Raw genomic sequence first — 17,532 nt, 5'->3', positions numbered from 1 at the left:
TTTAAAACATTATTTTTTCAAATGTGAAAATAACTATGTTATATTATTCACTAACATACGTGTGTTAGAAGGTACCTGTGGTGAACTGAAAGTGAATATAGACTTATTGTAATAGGAAAATATGTTTCCAAATACTTTTGTCGTACTTTACAGCCACTCCCATTGTGTGATGGGCAGTTTGCTGCACAGAGTGTTCAAACCAGGACGAGCTTCAATCCAAAACCGGTATATAGCGACCGCAGTTCTCTGTGCTTGGTTGCAGTTCAGTGTCCTGCAGGCCTTTTTTCAATGCTACTGCTGGTTCAACCTCGTCTTTAGTCACACCAAGTGTCACTGTACTGTAATAAGTTAGATATTGCAACACAGCAGCCTGCATGAAAATACAATATTCTGTTATACCGGCGCGACGATGCTCTGGGAAAACACCGGGACAAAATGAGCGTCCCAGTGTTCCAAAAGAGGGACTGTCCCGTCCAAAAGTTAAAGTCTGCTCACCTTAATATTATATGCGACATGTTTAACAGTAAATAAATAAATAAATAGACAAGTGGGTATGCCGAACATCTCCCAATATTTAAAAAACACAAAAGCGAAATTACAAAACGCATTTTATATATAAACGTAATCGAATCAGGCTGAACAAAACACATTTTGCTTTTTGCTTTTATAAATAAATCATGTATTTAAAACACAGATTTTACAATCGTAGGGTATTTACCACGAGCATTACCGTCGCAAGAATGCAAGGCAGGATAAAGACAGAAATGAATTAATAAACACATACATTAATAAACACATACATTAATAAATATAACGAGACAAAGCACTGCCTTTGCAAACAATAACACAACTTTAAAACACTTTACCTTAACCGCTTGGCAGCACTGCTCACACAGCCGACTCTCTGTAAGTAAGTCAACGCCTCTTGGCACTTGACTAGTTTATACCAAGCGCTGACTCCGCCCAAAGAACGGATATAACCAATGAAATGGCTCTATGCTAACAGAACACGTGCTAATGTTTTGTGGTTTTCAGTGTCAGTCCGTCAGGATGTGCATCATAGTTATGTATCTTGCAAAAATGGAAACAGCTGTGACTTCTGTTCATTATTTTTTATTATTATTTCTTTCTTAGCAGACGCCCTTATCCAGGGCGACTTACAGTAAACAAAAATACATTGCAAGAATCACAGTACAAGTAATAATACAATTAAGAGCAAGATAAATACAATGACTTTGGTTCTAGCAAGTACAAGTGTGACAAAATACGATTCAATAACGGAGCAGATAAGTGTCAGTGATAGTTACATCAGGATATAATTAAATACAAAATACTACAGATTAAATAACACTTGTGACCGATTACAGTACTCTGAAGTACAGGATTAAATGCAGTAAAATAGGGGGCAGATAAGAGCAAGTAAAGCACATTTAAGGAAGAGTGATAAAGTGTCCAGAGGGAAAAAAGAGGAGTTCTACAGGTGCTGTCTGAATAGCTGAGTTTTGAGGAGGCGCCAGAAGGTGGTCAGGGACTGGGCAGTCCTGACATCTGTAGGAAGGTCATTCCACTACCGTGGAGGCAAGGGTGGAGAAGGAGCAGGCTCTGGAGGCAGGGGAGCGTAGAGGAGGTAGAGCCAGTCTTCTAGGGCAGGAGGAGCGGAGAGGTCGAGTGGGGGTGTAGGGAGAGATGAGGGTCTGGAGGTAGCTGGGTGCAGTCTGGTCAAGGCATCTGTAAGCTAGTACAAGAGTCTTGAACTGGATGCGAGCGGTGATCGGGAGCCAGTGGAGTGAGCGGAGTAGTGGAGTTGCGTGGGAGAAGCGAGGCAGAGAGAACACCAGGCGGGCAGCGGAGTTCTGGATGAGCTGGAGCGGACGGGTGGCAGACGCAGGGAGGCCAGCCAGGAGGGAGTTGCAGTAGTCTAGGTGGGAGAGTACCAGGGCCTGGACCAGGAGCTGGGTGGCGTAGTTGGTGAGGAAGGGTCGGATTCTTCGTATGTTGCTCAGGAAGAATCGGCAAGTGCGTGCCAGAGTGGAGATGTGCTGGGAATAAGAGAGGCAGGGGTCCAGGGTGACTCCGAGGTTCTTAGCTGAGTGTGGTAGATTCCAGAGGAATGGAGATAGAGAGATCAGAGGAGGGGGAGGAGGAGGAGGGAAAGAAAAGGAGGTCAGATTTAGAGAGGTTGAGTTTGAGGTGATGCGAGTGCATCCAGGAGGAGATGGCAGCCAGACAGGTGGAGATACGGGAGGGGATGGTGGAGTCAGAGGTGGGGAAGGAGAGGAAAATCTGAGCATCATCAGCATAGAAATGGTATGAGAAACCATAGGATGTGATGAGGGGGCCCAGGGAGTGGGTGTAGAGAGAGAACAGGAGAGGACCCAAGACTGACCCTTGGGGGACTCCTGTTGAGAGAGGGCAAGGTCTGGAGGTTGCTCCACGTCAGGTTACCTGGTAAGTGCGGTTGCAGAGATCCCCAGGTCAGCGAGAGAGGATAATAGAATAGAGTGATCGACAGTGTCAAAGGCAGCAGAGAGGTTGAGGAGAATTAGGACAGAGGAGAGAGAGGCAGCTCGGGCAGAGTTTAGTGAGTTGGTGACAGACAGGAGGGCGGTTTCAGTGGAGTGAGCAGAGCGGAAGCCAGGTTGGACAGGAAAGCAGAGAGCTGGCGGTGTACAGCCCGCTCAAGGGTTTTGGAGAGGAAGGGTAGGAGGGAGACAGGACGGTAGCTCTGGAGGGAGGTGGGGTCGAGGGTAGGTTTTTTGAGGAGGGGAGTGAAAGAGGCTTGTTTGAATGCTGAGGGAAAGAGACCAGAAAGGAGAGAGGTGTTGAGAAAGGAGGAGATGAAGGGAAGTAGAGCAGGAGCAGCAGCTTGAAAGAGGTGAGTGGGGAGGGGGTCCAGGGCACACGTGGTGGGTTTATGACCCTGGAGCAGGGAGGAGAGGTCAGAGTCTGAGAGGGGAGAGAAGGTGGAGAAGGAGGGTGAGTTAGTAGGGGATGTAGTGGGTGTAGGGGTTGGAACAGGAGGGGGTGCGGGGGAGGGAGAGGTGTTAAAGAGTTTGCGGATATCTGAGATTTTAGAAGAGAAGAAAGAGGCAAAGTCATCAGAGGAGGGAGGAGGGGGGAGAGTTTAAGAGGGAGGAGAAGGTAGAGAATAGTTTACGTGGGTTGTTAGTGGAGGCTTGGATTACAAATTGGAAATAAGTACATTTAGCAGAGGAGAGAGAAGACGAGAAGGAGGAGAGGAGAACACGGTAGAGGTCTAGGGCAGCAGGGAGTTTGGTTCTCTTCCATTTCTTTTCAGCAGATCGCAGTGTGGTTCTTGCTGAGCAGAGCGCAGTGGAGAGCCAGGGTTGGGGAGGGGAGGGGTCGGCAGGTCGGGAGGTGAGGGGACAGAGGGAGTCGAGGGAGGAGGTGAGGGAGGAGAAGAGGGTGGAGGTAGCAGAGTCTACAGAGAGTTGTGAAAAGGAGTCGATAGGAGGGAGGTGAGAGAGAGCAGTGGAGGCAAGGACAGAGGGGGAGAGAGAGCGGAGGTTACAGCGAGAGGTGACAGTGGGGGTAGGAGGAGCAGGGAGAGACAGAGAAAAAGAGATGAAATAGTGATCAGAGGGGTCCAGGGGGGTGACAGAGAGGGTGGAGGGGCAGCAGGCCCTGGAGAAGGTGAGGTCCAGTTGACGACCAGCTTTGTGGGTGGGGGGGACATTAGTATACAAGCACACAGTCTACATATTTGATGTTCTTTATATAAGTGACATGTACTTTAATATCGGTATACCTTGCATCCGTAACAGTCTGTTCCAAAAAGGTATCTATTTTAAACACAATATTTAATAAACTAGTATTTACATCTCTCTCTCTCCAAGCTGCATGCAGCTCACAGCACAGCTGCAGATCCAGGCTTTGTTTTCCGCGCTGTCGATGCGATCGAGTCAAACACAGTCGAGTTTAATAACATCTAAGCAATGCACTTTTTATTTTATACCATAAAACCACCAGTGTGATTTCTTAAAGACTTGATATAAACCGGGTTTATAAATGGAAGTTACTTACCGGTAATATAAAAGAAATTCAAATATGTGTGCTACGTGTTGGAGCACCTCACTTCTGTTCAGTTGTTAACTTATACTAATTTATATAAGCTTAAACCCTGAAAAGCGTTAATGTGCTGCGTAATGTCAAACCAAGTTGTTCTTGTGTTGCAGATCATACACATTTCTAAAAGTTGCGTCTTTACAGTTTTTAGATTTTATTTAATTTTTTATAATAAATAATAATAATAATGCAGCCGCGATGGTGTCGTGTTTAAACTCTCAGTGAAATGTGCTGCTGCATCTGTGTGTACTGCAGACCGCGCTGTGTGCAATTCTGCAACCTTATCCTCTCTGGAAACTAGGCATTTTGTTCTGCAGTTCAACCGCACCTACGAAATGCCTTTTCCATGTTGAATATAATTCTAACTCTTCACTTGTGCATGGTAGTTTGTTCACTGTAATATGTCAAATACAAAATCCATCACAATCAATATAAACTGGAAAATAATATATTAATATAAACCCAACTCCAAAGACCCCTAGACAAGCAAGAATATACATGTGTTCAATAACATTTAAATCACCAAATGGAAAACTCTACTAACTGCATAAAGGACAGTATGTTAAAATAATCAAATCACCTCTATAGGCAGATCGTGTACAGTTTAGTAAGAGTTTAGTTTCAATATATATCACATTTCAACAACTACATGGCGTGCTTTTAAATAATTTGAAGCGTAATAATATGACAATAATGACCTTACATTAGTAGTTTGTGAAGCACTTTCATGTAAAGACTTAAAGTGAATACAAATCATTACAGTGATAATGTAACAGCATTTTTAAAAAGCCTCTTACAGTGCATCCTTGGTAGAGTAGTCCGAGTGCAGTTATCTTCTTAAATTCCTATGATCAACTTGTTAGCAGTATTCATTTCTACCTCTCTCGGCCTTTCTAACTTCCTTTTTGACTTGTGTTTGCAGTTCCAAGTACTCTTTCTGTGTACTTTTGTTTTTCGTCCTTTTTAAACGCTCTGTAAACTGCCTTTTTTCGCTGAATATTTTTTTTTTAATTGATCTATTAAACCATTTTGGTCATTTTTTGTTTTAGATTTAGATTTGTCTACTTTTGGGATGTAATTGTTTTGCGCCTCTAGTACTACATTTTTAAAAACAGCCATCCTTTTTCTGTGGATGTTTTCTCTATTTTATTTCAATCTACTTCTGTTAGTCTCTGTTTCATACCTTCATAGTTTGCTTTTCTAAAATTGTAAACCTTAGCTTTAGTCATTACTTTTGGGGTTTTAAAAATCACTTCAAATGAGACCATGTTGTGGTCTGAGTTTGCCAATGGCTCTCTGACCTCTGTTTTAGTTATTCTGTCTTCATTATTTGAAAAGACTAAATCAAGGCATGCCTCCCCTCTAGTCGGTGCCTTGACAAATTGCGTTAGGAAGAAGTCATTTGTCTTTTCCACCATTTCAATTTTGTCCATCGTGCTCCCCACCGGTTTTTCTCATTTTATACGTGGGAAGTTGAAATCCCCAATTAGTATGGCTCCTCCTTTTCTACACACATTTCGAATGTCATTGTATAACAGTATTTTACTCAGCGTCTGAATTTGGCGGTTTATAGCATGCTCCTGTTATTGTGCCCTTTGAATTTGTGTCCATTATTCTGACCCATCTTGATTCTGCATTGTTTTCTTTGTCCTGATTTAACACCTGGGCTTCAAGACTATTTCTTATGTATAGCGCTACCCCTCCGCCTCTTCTGTCCTGCCTGTCTTTCCTATATAGTGTGTACCCACTAATATAATATTTCGTCTCCATCACTCTCAGACAACCAAGTTTCTGTAACACCTATCACATCGTAGTTACTTGTTAGTGCAGTAGCTTCAAGTTCTAACATTTTGTTTCTGAGACTTCTAGCATTAAGATAAATACATTTAATAGTTGTCTTACCTGAGTTGTTGCCCTTGTTTTGATGTGGTCTCCCTTCTGTTTTTTGTTTTCTCCCTCCCTTCCTTTCTAGTTTAAATGCTTCTGGACCGCCTGAAGGATCCTTTCTCAGAGTAGATTGGTTCCCTTTCTGTTTAAGTGCAGTCTGTCCCACCTGTATAGATAGTCCTTATTGTAGAATGTGCTCCAATGTTCAAGAAAGGTGAAGCCTTCCTGTGTGCACCACGATTTCAGCCATACATTTTGATTTTGTATTTCCAGCTGTCCATATGGTCATTTGCAGGGAGCCGGCAGTATCCCAGAAAATACCACAGTTTTGGTCTTGTCTTTTAATTTCCTTCCTAGCTCTCTAAATTTGTTTTGCATGGATCTTGGTCTGTCTTTTCCAATGCTGTTTGTACCGATGTGGATGACAGCTACCGGGTCGTCTCCTGTTCGTTCTAGGAGCCTGTCCACATTCTCAGTGATGTGCATGACTGAGGCTCCTGGAAGGCAGCACACTGTTGTAGTAAGGGGGTCCAAACTGCAAACTGAACTTGCTGTGTTTCTCAGTATGGAGTCCCCAACAATCGGACTCCCCAACAATGGGGCAGCAGTGTGGAGTAGTGGTTAGGGCTCTGGACTCTTGACCGGAGGGTTGTGGGTTCAATCCCCAGTGGGGGACACTGTTGTTGTACCCTTGAGCAAGGTACTTTACCTAGATTCCTCCAGTAAAAACCCAACTGTATAAATGGGTAATTGTATGTAAAAATAATGTGATATCTGTATAATGTGAAATAATGTATCATGTGATATCTTGTAACAATTGTAAGTCGCCCTGGATAAGGGCGTCTGCTAAGAAATAAATAATAAAATAATAATCATGACCTCCCTTCTTTTTGCTGCCTGGTCAGCACTGTTTATAGGGTCCTGGGTGTTGTTTCTTTCATTCTCTTGATGTTGGTTTTGGTCATCTAAATGTTGAAGTGGCTCAAATTTGTTGGATGTCTGGATTTCTGGTGGTTGTGTTTTGAAGTTTCTTTTTTTCCCTGCTTCTGCCTACCTGAACCCAGCTGTTTCGACTCTCTTCCATCCCCCTGGTGGTTTTCAGTCTGCTAGGGGTGTAGACTTCCATGAATTGTGGGTGTGCCAGCTCCTCAAGCTCCTGTACTCAATGTACTCTCATATATTTGCGTGCCCTTAGATCACATGGTGTGGAAAGTTACAAGATGCTCAAACCTTTTTTTTTATTTTTTATTTATTTTTGGAATATCAGGTAAAGGCACGCACACACGTCAGCTGCATAGTTTTGCAGCTGGAAGTGAACAGGGGTTACTATAGGACAAACAAGACAGAAGCTTGCAACTGGAAACACAAGACAGACGGCAGTTTAAAGCTATCTATCTATCTATCTATCTATCTATCTCTTTGTAACAGAGGAATCAAACAAGCTAAAACAGATATATTCTGTTTCATTTACGTAGTTATAAAAAGATAAAATTCTATGATGTTTTCTAGGCGTGTGTGGTAACTTTTAAAATCTTATAAAAACATGACAAACTGAGCGTCCCAAGTCTATACTTGCCTGTCAGATTTGAAGTTGTCAGTGAGTCACATGACTGATCCAGCGCCGAGCCTGCGCATGCGTTGTTTACAGCAGTAGAGTACACGCGAGGGAATAATTATTAGAGGAAGGAATCAAACACCAATCTTAATGGGAATTCATTTAGTAAGCCTCTAGACTTCAAACTACAGTATATTTTATTAATCCTGGGAGTGAGAATAACTGAACTGAAAGGACACTAACAGGAAAACTTCAGAGCAGGGGTAGGTTGAAATTGTGTTTTTTTTTTATTTTGGTTGCATTTGGTGTAATTGAACTGAAATTGACGAATGTATTATTAATTTATTGACTACTTACATGTCTTATACTTATGTCACATACATTGCAATGGTTTAAATATTAATTTGTAATACAACAGTATTTAATACTGTAATGTTACTCATATATAATCTATTTATCTATAATGATGCTTATTGCATCTGGAATAATAACTTGCGCTGTCATTTATTGAGTTTCTGTCTTCCGGGATGTAAGATATTTTACACTAGGCAGTAAAACAAGTAAATGGTATGTTTGTTTGGAATGTAAAGTAAGCTGTGTGAACACTGCAGACACGCGTGGAAAGGTAACGTGTTTTAAAGTTGTGTTTTAGTGTTTGCAAAGGGAATGCTTTGTCTCGTTATATTTATTAATGTATGTGTTTATTCATTTATTTGTTTCTGTATTTATCTTGCCTTTTATTCTTTAGTCTGGCTTTGAAGACGGGGTAATGCTCGTGGTAAATTACCCTTTGATTGTAAAATCTGTGTTTTAAATCATAGACATATATAGAACTAGACACAGCAACGGACTGATACGCGCAGCGTTTGTCGGGGTTTAATTCATTTAGCTTCAATAAAATTGTATTTTTAAACTTGGATATTAAACTATTAAAATTATTCTCCAAATCTTGCAATGTGTAGTTAATTTTTGTATTTAGTTGCAAAAGCAGAAAATCAAGACATACACTGTTTGAATCAAAACATTGGAGGTATTTATAGGTTTTTGACAGCATGACAACTACTTGTTATTGTTTACATTCAAATCCATGATTTATTCTTACATGATGTAATGTGTTCTATATATTGTGACATCATTTTTACTTCTATCTTTGAATCTGTATTAATTCTAATTAACATTACTTTATATAAACTTATATTTTTATTATATCATGCAATGCTGGCTCTGAGGATCAGTCTTGATTCGGCCTCCCCAGCGCATCAGCATGCACAACTTTTGAATGAATTTTGTTTATTTATTTAAATGTTATATATTTATTGAATTTAATTAGTTCATTCTTTTCTGTTGAGTCCCGCTGGCATAATCGTGTTCAGTCTATTTATCTATTTACTTTCTTTTATTCTTCTATTTGTCGCATTGTCTAATTTTAGCTGTTCTAATACTACAAACTTTACATCATTTATGTCATGTCCCTGACTGGTGAAGTGCTGTGCTATTGGTTCATTCATTTTTTTTATTTCTAGTTAATGAAAGGTGGTTCTGAATTCTTTTATATAAAGTAGTTCCAGTCTCTCCAACATATTTGATTTCATCACATTTTTCACAGGCTATTCCATAAACAACATTGCTATTTTTACAGTAGGTATTAGTTTTTAGTGGATATGTTCTTATGTTTAATTATATTTTTACTTTTGTCCATGTATTTACACACTTTACATTTACTGGTGCACATGTTCGTAGAACCTATTTTGTCAATTATTATTTTATGTTTACTGTGAACTAAAATATCACCTGAATTAGCTTCTCTTTTGAATGCTACAACTGGGGCTTTAAGAAATACTTTTTTTTAAATTTTTCTGAATAATGTAGAATCCGCAAGTGTTTCCAAACTATCTTAGAAATATTGGGCAAAAGTTTAGAGTAAGTCATTACTAATGGGACTCTTTTGACCTTTTTATCTCTATTTTTATAATCTAGTAGATCATCTCTTTTTAGTTTATCCATTTTCTTAACTCTGTCTCTATAATTCTTTCTTTGTATCCTCTTTTTTAAGATTTGTTTTTAATACATTTCTCTGTTTTACATCGTCACTTTCTTTTGAGCATATTCTTCGTATTCTTATTCCTAGACCCTTTGGGATTGCCCTTTTAGTGTGTATTGGATGTGCAGAGAACATGTGGAAATACTGGTGCATGTCACCTTAATATTACTGTGTATTTCATTTGCCATTTTATGAAACTGGAAAAGAGATTCTTCTCCATGTGTCCAAACCCCAAAAATATCATCTACAAACCGAATGTATTCTAAAGGTTCTCTTTCCGATTTTCTAAGTAATTGTTCTTCCCATTTCCCCATGTATGTACTGCCAAATGCATTCCTAATGTAGATCCTATTGCTGTACCATCGTTTTGTTTGTAATTCTTATTAACAAATGTAAAATTTCTGTTTTCTAAAACTACATTGATCCTGTTCAGTACCTCTGCTGTAGGTATTGATTTATCTAGTCTATCATCTAGTGCTTTTTGACAAGTTTCTAAAGTTTCTTTACGAGGGACACTTGGGTACAAGGATTTTACATCCATGCAAAATAAAATTGTATTCTCTGGAAGGTTGTGTTTTAGTGATTCAAGTCTTTTTAAAAATGGTGTTGTATCCTTAACATAGCTTGGTAATTTCTCAACGTGCGACCTAAGTTGTTTTTCTGCTATTTCAGCTATTATATGTGTTGGATTATCAATTGTACTGACTATCATTCTCATAGGGTAATTTTCTTTGTGCATTTTAGGATTTCCTCTTGCTAGGCCTGTTCTTGCATTATGTGGCTGCATGTATTTTTTAAAAATTCTTTTGATATAATGTCTTTATTGTATAGTCTTTCTGCAATTTATTTAACCTTTTTTTACGGATTTATTGATCTTATTGCTTTTAACTTCTTCATATGTATCTGTATTATTTAATTCACATTCTACAGATTTCATATAGTCATCTGTGTTCATTATCACTATTCCTGAGCCTTTATCTGCTGGTCTTATCATTATATCATCATCATTTAACAACTCAGTCATAGCTTGTTCTTCAATATTGGTTAAATTAAGTTTACATCTTTTCTTTAGTCCTACTATTATTTCTTGTTTAACTCCTTCAATATACATATCTAACCATTTATCTCTTCTATCCGGAGGAGTCCATGTGCTTGTACTATTAACCTTAATCCCATGATCATAATTACCCTCTGAATCTGAGATATTTTCATTGAAAAAATATTCCGCTAATCTCATGCGTCTCTCCCACTCCTTTAATTCAGTGGCCAGTTTATCTTTATCGATGTATCTTTTAGTCGGTATAAACTTAAGTCCTTTACTCAGTACTGCTTTTTGGGAGTTTCACTTGATAAATTAAATACTATGTCTTCTGTCTTAACTTTTGTGTATTTGGTACCATGTCTATTTTTGGGTCTCCTATCTTTCTGTTTTGAATTCTCTGTCTTAGTCATGTTTAACTCTCTATTTGACATTCTATTATTTACTTTACACTGGTTTATTTTTACTGTTTTAGATTTATTTTGATTATCTTTCTTTATAACCTTTTTATTTATTTCTATATTTCTCTCTCTCTCTCTCTCTCTCTCTCTCTCTCTCTATATATATATATATATATATATATATATATATATATATAATATATACTGTATATATTTATAACCCTTTTTTATTTTTCTATATTTATTTATATATATTTATGTATTCATTTGTTTATTTATAACCATTATTTATTTTATTTATTTATTTATTTATGTATATATTTATTTCTAACCCTTTATTTATATATTTATGTATTCATTTATTGATTCTTTTATTATATATATATACAGTATATATATATATTCATTTATGCATAACCCTTTATTTATTTCTATATTTATTTATTCATTTATTTATAACCCTTTTATTTATTTATTTATTTATTCATTCATTTTTTTCTCTTTTGCCACTTTTCATTTCACTCTGTCCATTTCATTTTCTGCTCTGACCTTCTTTTCTGTTTGATATTTACATTTCGATGTGACGCTACACTGTAAACAATTGGAAGTTGATCCAACTTAACACAGTCAAGGCAACCGGCTGCCTTAAGTTTGTTAAGTTGTTCTACTGTTTGTTATGTTGTGTGAAGCTGGATTGTTACGTTAGATGAACAAAGCAAGAAGTTGGGAGTACTTGCTAATTTTAAGTTTGACAACTAACTGTGTTGGTTTTAATCAACAAAAAAGCAAAGTTGGTTCTACTTGGATGGTAAAGTTGGTAAAACATGGCAACAACTTGTACATGCATGGTAATTTATGTTGCATGGAATAAGAAAATAATTAAGTTTTGACAAGTTGAACATCTTAAGTTGTATGAACTATTCCATATATTTCATGAAACTCTACCCAGCACAATTGCATTAAAGGGGATCATTTAAAGTCATAAAATACATTAAGACATGATAATACAGATTTAAGATTCCCAAAATAAACAGAGATCTCAGCTGATCTAACCCAAATACAACTTACTAAGTTGGTAACATCACTTGCAAGAACTTTCATTAAACAAGTTTCATTAGTCTGGCTTTAGTTTTGGAATGCTGCAGTATTTTTTGGTACAGTAAGCTTGCTGCTAAGTACATTTTGTGAACGTTGTGAAGATCTAGAGATCACAGAGCTGAATTATACTATGTGTGTCTGTGCAATATATTCATCTTATACATCAAAAACAGCATCATTTCAACTTAACGTTTAACTGAACTTGCATTGCTGTTAAACTGAGTAATTCTGAAAGATACAGAAGTTCAGAGATGATGGGATCTAAACCCTCTGTTTCCTTTGTAGCTGTTTTCAATGGCAGATGAAAAATGATCTGTTCATCACCGTAAAGTGACGTTTGCAATTTTGAAAAGATGTGAAGGAGAAAAAAGAGAAAAAAGTGCCTAGTTTGAAAATCAGTTCACATTTCTTTTGTTTTCTGACAGCATTAGTTCCATAGCATTGAACCATCCCACAAATTGTGGTGTCTTCTCTAGTGTGGTCATTTCTGTTAAAATGTCTGGCGACAGGAAAGGTAGAGGTGTTAATTCGTATACTTCTCAGATGTTCCACGAAGCGATCAGCCAAGCGTCATTTTGTTTCATCAATATATAGCTTGTTACATTTGATGCAGCCAATGCAATATACTATTCCTTTACTAATGCAAGTAAAAGTATCATGGATAGTAAATGAGGATTTTGCTCCCTTAACTACTGTGTTGCAGTGAATGTATTTACAAGTTGCACAGCGTGACCTATTGCATGGAAACGTACCCTTAAGACTGTCCAGATTGGGTCGAATGTTACTGTGGACCAGATGCTCTCTTAGATTTTTGTCTCTTCTGTATGACATTAGAGGAGGGTTATTGAAAATAGGAGCTGTAGAAGGATCATCTTGAAGAATGCTAAAATTTCTTTGTATGATGTGTTGTACTTTTTTGGTCATAGGATGATGTGTAAGAACAAGGGGAATACGATTGTTGGAATTCTGTGTTTTGGTTTTGTACAAGGCATCCTTTCTGTTTATTATCGATACTCTTAACTGAGCTTCTCTTAGTATAGTGTCTGGAAAACCAGTTTCTGAAAAATGCACACATGTCGTTTGGTTTATTCAAAAAATCACTATCATCACTGCAAATGCGTCTCAGTGTTAGTAATTGGGAGTATGGAATGGAGTTGCGACAAGCTTTGGGATGTGAGGAGTCGTATCTTGGATATGAATGAGAGTCTGCTTCTTTGTAGAAAATTGTAGTATTCATAGTACAATTAGAAACTGTGATGATAATGTCTAACAAATAAATTTGTTTAGAAATGATACTTTAGAGCTGGATGAGACTGGTCAATAAAATGCATAAAATCCATTAAATCTTCATTAGTGTTATCTGAGATGCCAAATATGTCGTCAGTGTATCTTAGATATAAAATTGGTGTATGTCCCTTGTACTGTTGGAAAACTTTATTTTCAATCCATCCGATAAAAAGAGGGCCCCATTCTTGTTCCCATACTGACACCTCTAACTTGTTTATAAAAGTCTCCATTAAAGGAGAAACAATTCAAAGAAAGGACGAGTTGGGCTAGTTGCAAAAGAATATCGGTTGCAGGTTCTTTTACTGTCCGTTTATCAAGGAAGTATTTTAGTGCTTGTAAACCGTCACTGTTGGGGATAACTGTGTAGAGGCTTTTGACATCCATTGAGAAGAGAGTTATAAATTATTTCAGTGGGGCAGGAACGTGCTGATACAGTAGGATGGTCTGGGTTGGTAAGCTTATGAATTTTAGGAGGTAAATAAAAATGGCTACAGCGAGGATTTTCAACAATAAGATTAGACGCAGATTTTGGTAATAAGTTATTCTGGATGGCAGAATGGATAGTAGATGTGACTGTAGTTTGTAACAGTTGGGTAAGATCATTTGGGACTTTCGTGTAGAAGTTAGTGTCAAAAAGTTGTTTAGATGCTTCTTCTATATATGGATCCTTTTTCCAAACTACTACAGCTTCTCCTTTGTCAGCAGGTTTTATTATGATGTCATTACGTTTCTGTATATTCTGTAAGGCGTGATATTCATCTTTTGTCAAGTTTAAATGATTAGTGTGTTGTTGAAAATTAATTTGACCTATTTCTGGTTCACATTTATCAATAAAAAAATCTAAGGCTTGAAATTCTCCGGAGGCTGGTGTCCAAGTAGAGTGCTTTTGTTTGTATTGATGGAAAATATCTAAGGACTCGGAAGCTGCGTTGGAGGATTGTGAAGCACCTAATTCATTTGTATCTGTGTCTGCATGAAAATGGGCATGTAAACGCATGCGGCGAAAGAAATGCTGTGTGTCATTGAGACTGCAAATGTGTCAGTGGATTTCTTTATAGGTACAAATGTGAGACCTTTGGATAAAACAGAGTGTTCAGCAGTAGTAAGTGCCAAATTTTCTGGGATTGTAACAATAGTTTTATGTGGTCTTTGCTGTATTATATTTTGATAATGAATGGTAGTCTTTAATTTTCTGGGATTGTAACAATAGTTTTATGTGGTCTTTGCTGTATTATATTTTGATAATGAATGGTAGTCTTTAATTTTCTGGGATTGTAACAATAGTTTTATGTGGTCTTTGCTGTATTATATTTTGATAATGAATGGTAGTCTTTAATGTTTTATAGTCTTCCTTGAGCTTAATCCATGTTTTTTAATTTCTTTATTTTCATGAACTCATAGATATCTGCATTTAAATTGTGAACAAGGCGACAAGATTGGTATAAATCATTATTATTTAACATATCTTTTAAGCTTGTCTTGGAAGTTATATCAAGTTTTTGTATTTTATATTGATAAGTTTTGATAGTATGCCTCATGATTAGGGATCTACCTAAATCGCGATTTCGCGGAAATCGTGAAATTGAGGGGTCACCGCGAAATTCACCTCTTAGGGGCCAATGCATACAAACAAGTACGGAGAGGAAAAAAAAGTAAACTTTAAATGAACTACTGCACAACCCAAGTGACGCAAACTACGTATGGGCAGCAGTGTGGAGTAGTGGTTAGGGCTATGGACTCTTAAGTGGAGGGTTGTGGTTTCAATCCCTGGTCGGGGAAACTGCTGTTGTACCCTTGAGCAAGGTACTTTACCTAGATTGCTCTAGTAAAAACCCAACTGTATAAATGGGTAATTGTACGTAAAAATAATGTGTTATCTTGTAACAATTGTAAGTCGCCCTGGATAAGGGCGTCTGCTAAGAAATAAATAATAATAAACTTCCTTCTACAGATAGCCCTTTTTTATTCCTTCGCTGTCCTGTGTGCATTGCACTTAAGCAAAAAACAAACAAACAGAAAATGTCCACAAGTAACATTTACAAAATAAATGATCCAAAGCAGTTAACGTTCTTGTTTACTATTCAAATGACAGTTTTAATCAGCCTATCAGTGCGTCTTTACTGCTTTTATGTGACCTGTACTGTGCAGGAGGGGGCGGGACAAATTTGGTGCTGAATTGTTTTGATTTAGGATGCTAAAATCTAGTTTTCAGCATTGGAGGGAAAATAGTAGAAATGGACGACAAAAAAAAAACAAAGTATATTTCGGCTGATGATCGTTTTAAGATATTTCCCAAAGAAACTACATGCAGACTGAGGTAATTGTTTTCCATATTTTAATGCGTATTTGGAGAAAATACGATCGATCGCTATTTAGCTTCAGAATCACACTTTAAACAAAAGGCTACTTCAGAGGATGCTGAACAGAACGCAAAATAAACAGCTTTCAGAAACCAAACTGGAAAGTCAGCGCAGACAAGAAGTATTCCTGTCTGCAAGTTAAATCAGTACTAAAACGATCCAGCACAGCCACCTCGCTTCAACCTGCTGATTACAGATGGAATTTTCGACCCGAATAGCCACGTCTTCTTTGTTTTGACTCGGTACTAATAAAATAAATTATTGGATGGGACAAATAGCATGACAACGAACAAACGTGCTGCATACATTGCCTTTATTAAAGTATGCCAGATACCCTTGTGTAAGCGAGTTTTTGGGCTGTTTCTAATCGATTTCCACATCTGTATAATTTGGCAAAGCTTTGCCTTAACTTCCAACCAATTCAGTGGATGCAGAACGTGCTAGTCTCAACGTATAGGCAAGTCAACGCAGGGGGATGTTGCATGCTTGCCTTTAACAAATGACAGCACTCTGTTTTAGTAAGGAAGCAAGTACCACTATTTTTAGGCTTTATAGTGTCATGAAATACTGTCTACTTAGGTTTATTTAATGTTTAAACATGTCCGCGAAATCCTAATTTTATTCCGCAACATACCCGTGAAAAATACGTAAATTTACCGCGATTTAACTAGACCGCTACTCATGATACTTTTTGTCAGAATTCTGAGAGTTCAGATTTCATACGTACTCTTTTTATTTGCTCAGCACACTGGCTGTGAACCACAGAGATCACGAGTGAGCTGCTAATCGTAATGCAAATAACTACAGCTGCCCCCTTGTTAACGGAAGCAAACAACATCAATTATTTAAACAAACATAATGTACTAAATCCATGATAAGTGATGCAGAATTTTAATCAAGTTCATTAAACTGACTCTGTGTTGGCAGATAATCCAGACATATATAACACATTTAAAATGATCAGCCATCATTAACACATTTAATATTGTTTATATTGGTGTTTACTCTGGTTAAAAGTGATACCGAGATGAGTGGTAAATTGTCTAGCGACATTTTTGGTGACTTAAGAACATAAGAAGAACATAAGAAAGTTTACAAAAGAGAGGAGGCCATACAGCCCATCTTGCTCGTTTGGTTGTTAGTAGTTTATTGATCCCAGCATCTCATCAAGCAGCTTCTTGAAGGATCCCAGGGTGTCAGCTTCAACAACATTACTGGGGAGTTGGTTCCAGACCCTCATAATTCAGAATGTCTAAACAGCGACATCTAGCGACTTTGTGAGGTTTCTCTGGTAACTTTGTGGAATTGGCGAAGCTTCCTCCCTGACTCTCCTCAGCAGCAGTGAAGCGTTCCCGCGCTGCAGCTCAGAATCAAACAGGCTGGTCCTGCTAACATAGTGAGGGAGCTGATCCGTGTCCTTATTACTGTGAACGATGTGGTCCGTTTCTGCTCTTCTCCAGATCACAGCTGACTTCTCATCCCAGCCTCCAGCTGTGTAGTAGAAGGTGCAGCTCGGGATACAGTCCTGCCCCTCAGTACACTTCACTGAGCTTGAGACTTGATGAAGAGGTTAATGTCATGTTGAATAACTGCTGTATCTCTTTGCCAGATTGTTTTGATATCGTGCAAAGACACCGAGAGTACAGATTATACTTCAATTGTCTAGGAAACAATGTGATTTTTAAAATGTCACGTTATTGATTGGCTCCTGTAATGCTAATTAGGAAATATGCAAATGTCAGCATTACAAGAGCAAATCAAATGGCGTGAAAGCACAA

The 17,532-nt window shown here is 37.8% G+C and overlaps 3 protein-coding genes across 4 annotated transcripts in view; 1 reads left to right on the top strand and 2 right to left on the bottom strand.

Annotated features, from left to right (window-relative positions):
• LOC117967125 (CD276 antigen-like) overlaps positions 1-901 on the bottom strand; it is a 138,601-nt gene extending 137,700 nt beyond the window's left edge. The window contains exon 1 of the mRNA XM_059012322.1: positions 867-901. The gene's annotated coding sequence lies outside the window, so the exon portion shown is untranslated. The remainder of the gene's footprint in view (positions 1-866) is intronic.
• The window catches only part of LOC117398800 (uncharacterized), a 121,476-nt gene that overhangs the window by 13,097 nt on the left and 90,847 nt on the right, over positions 1-17,532 (bottom strand). The window lies entirely within an intron of this gene.
• LOC131709686 (butyrophilin-like protein 1) overlaps positions 1-17,532 on the top strand; it is a 69,366-nt gene that overhangs the window by 46,172 nt on the left and 5,662 nt on the right. The gene's annotated exons all lie outside the window — the stretch shown is intronic.

The sequence above is a fragment of the Acipenser ruthenus genome, chromosome 44 (assembly GCF_902713425.1).
Source record: "Acipenser ruthenus chromosome 44, fAciRut3.2 maternal haplotype, whole genome shotgun sequence".
NCBI lineage: Eukaryota > Metazoa > Chordata > Actinopteri > Acipenseriformes > Acipenseridae > Acipenser > Acipenser ruthenus.
The sequence above is the reverse complement of the archived record's forward strand: the minus strand, read 5'-3'. Positions and strand labels throughout refer to the sequence as shown.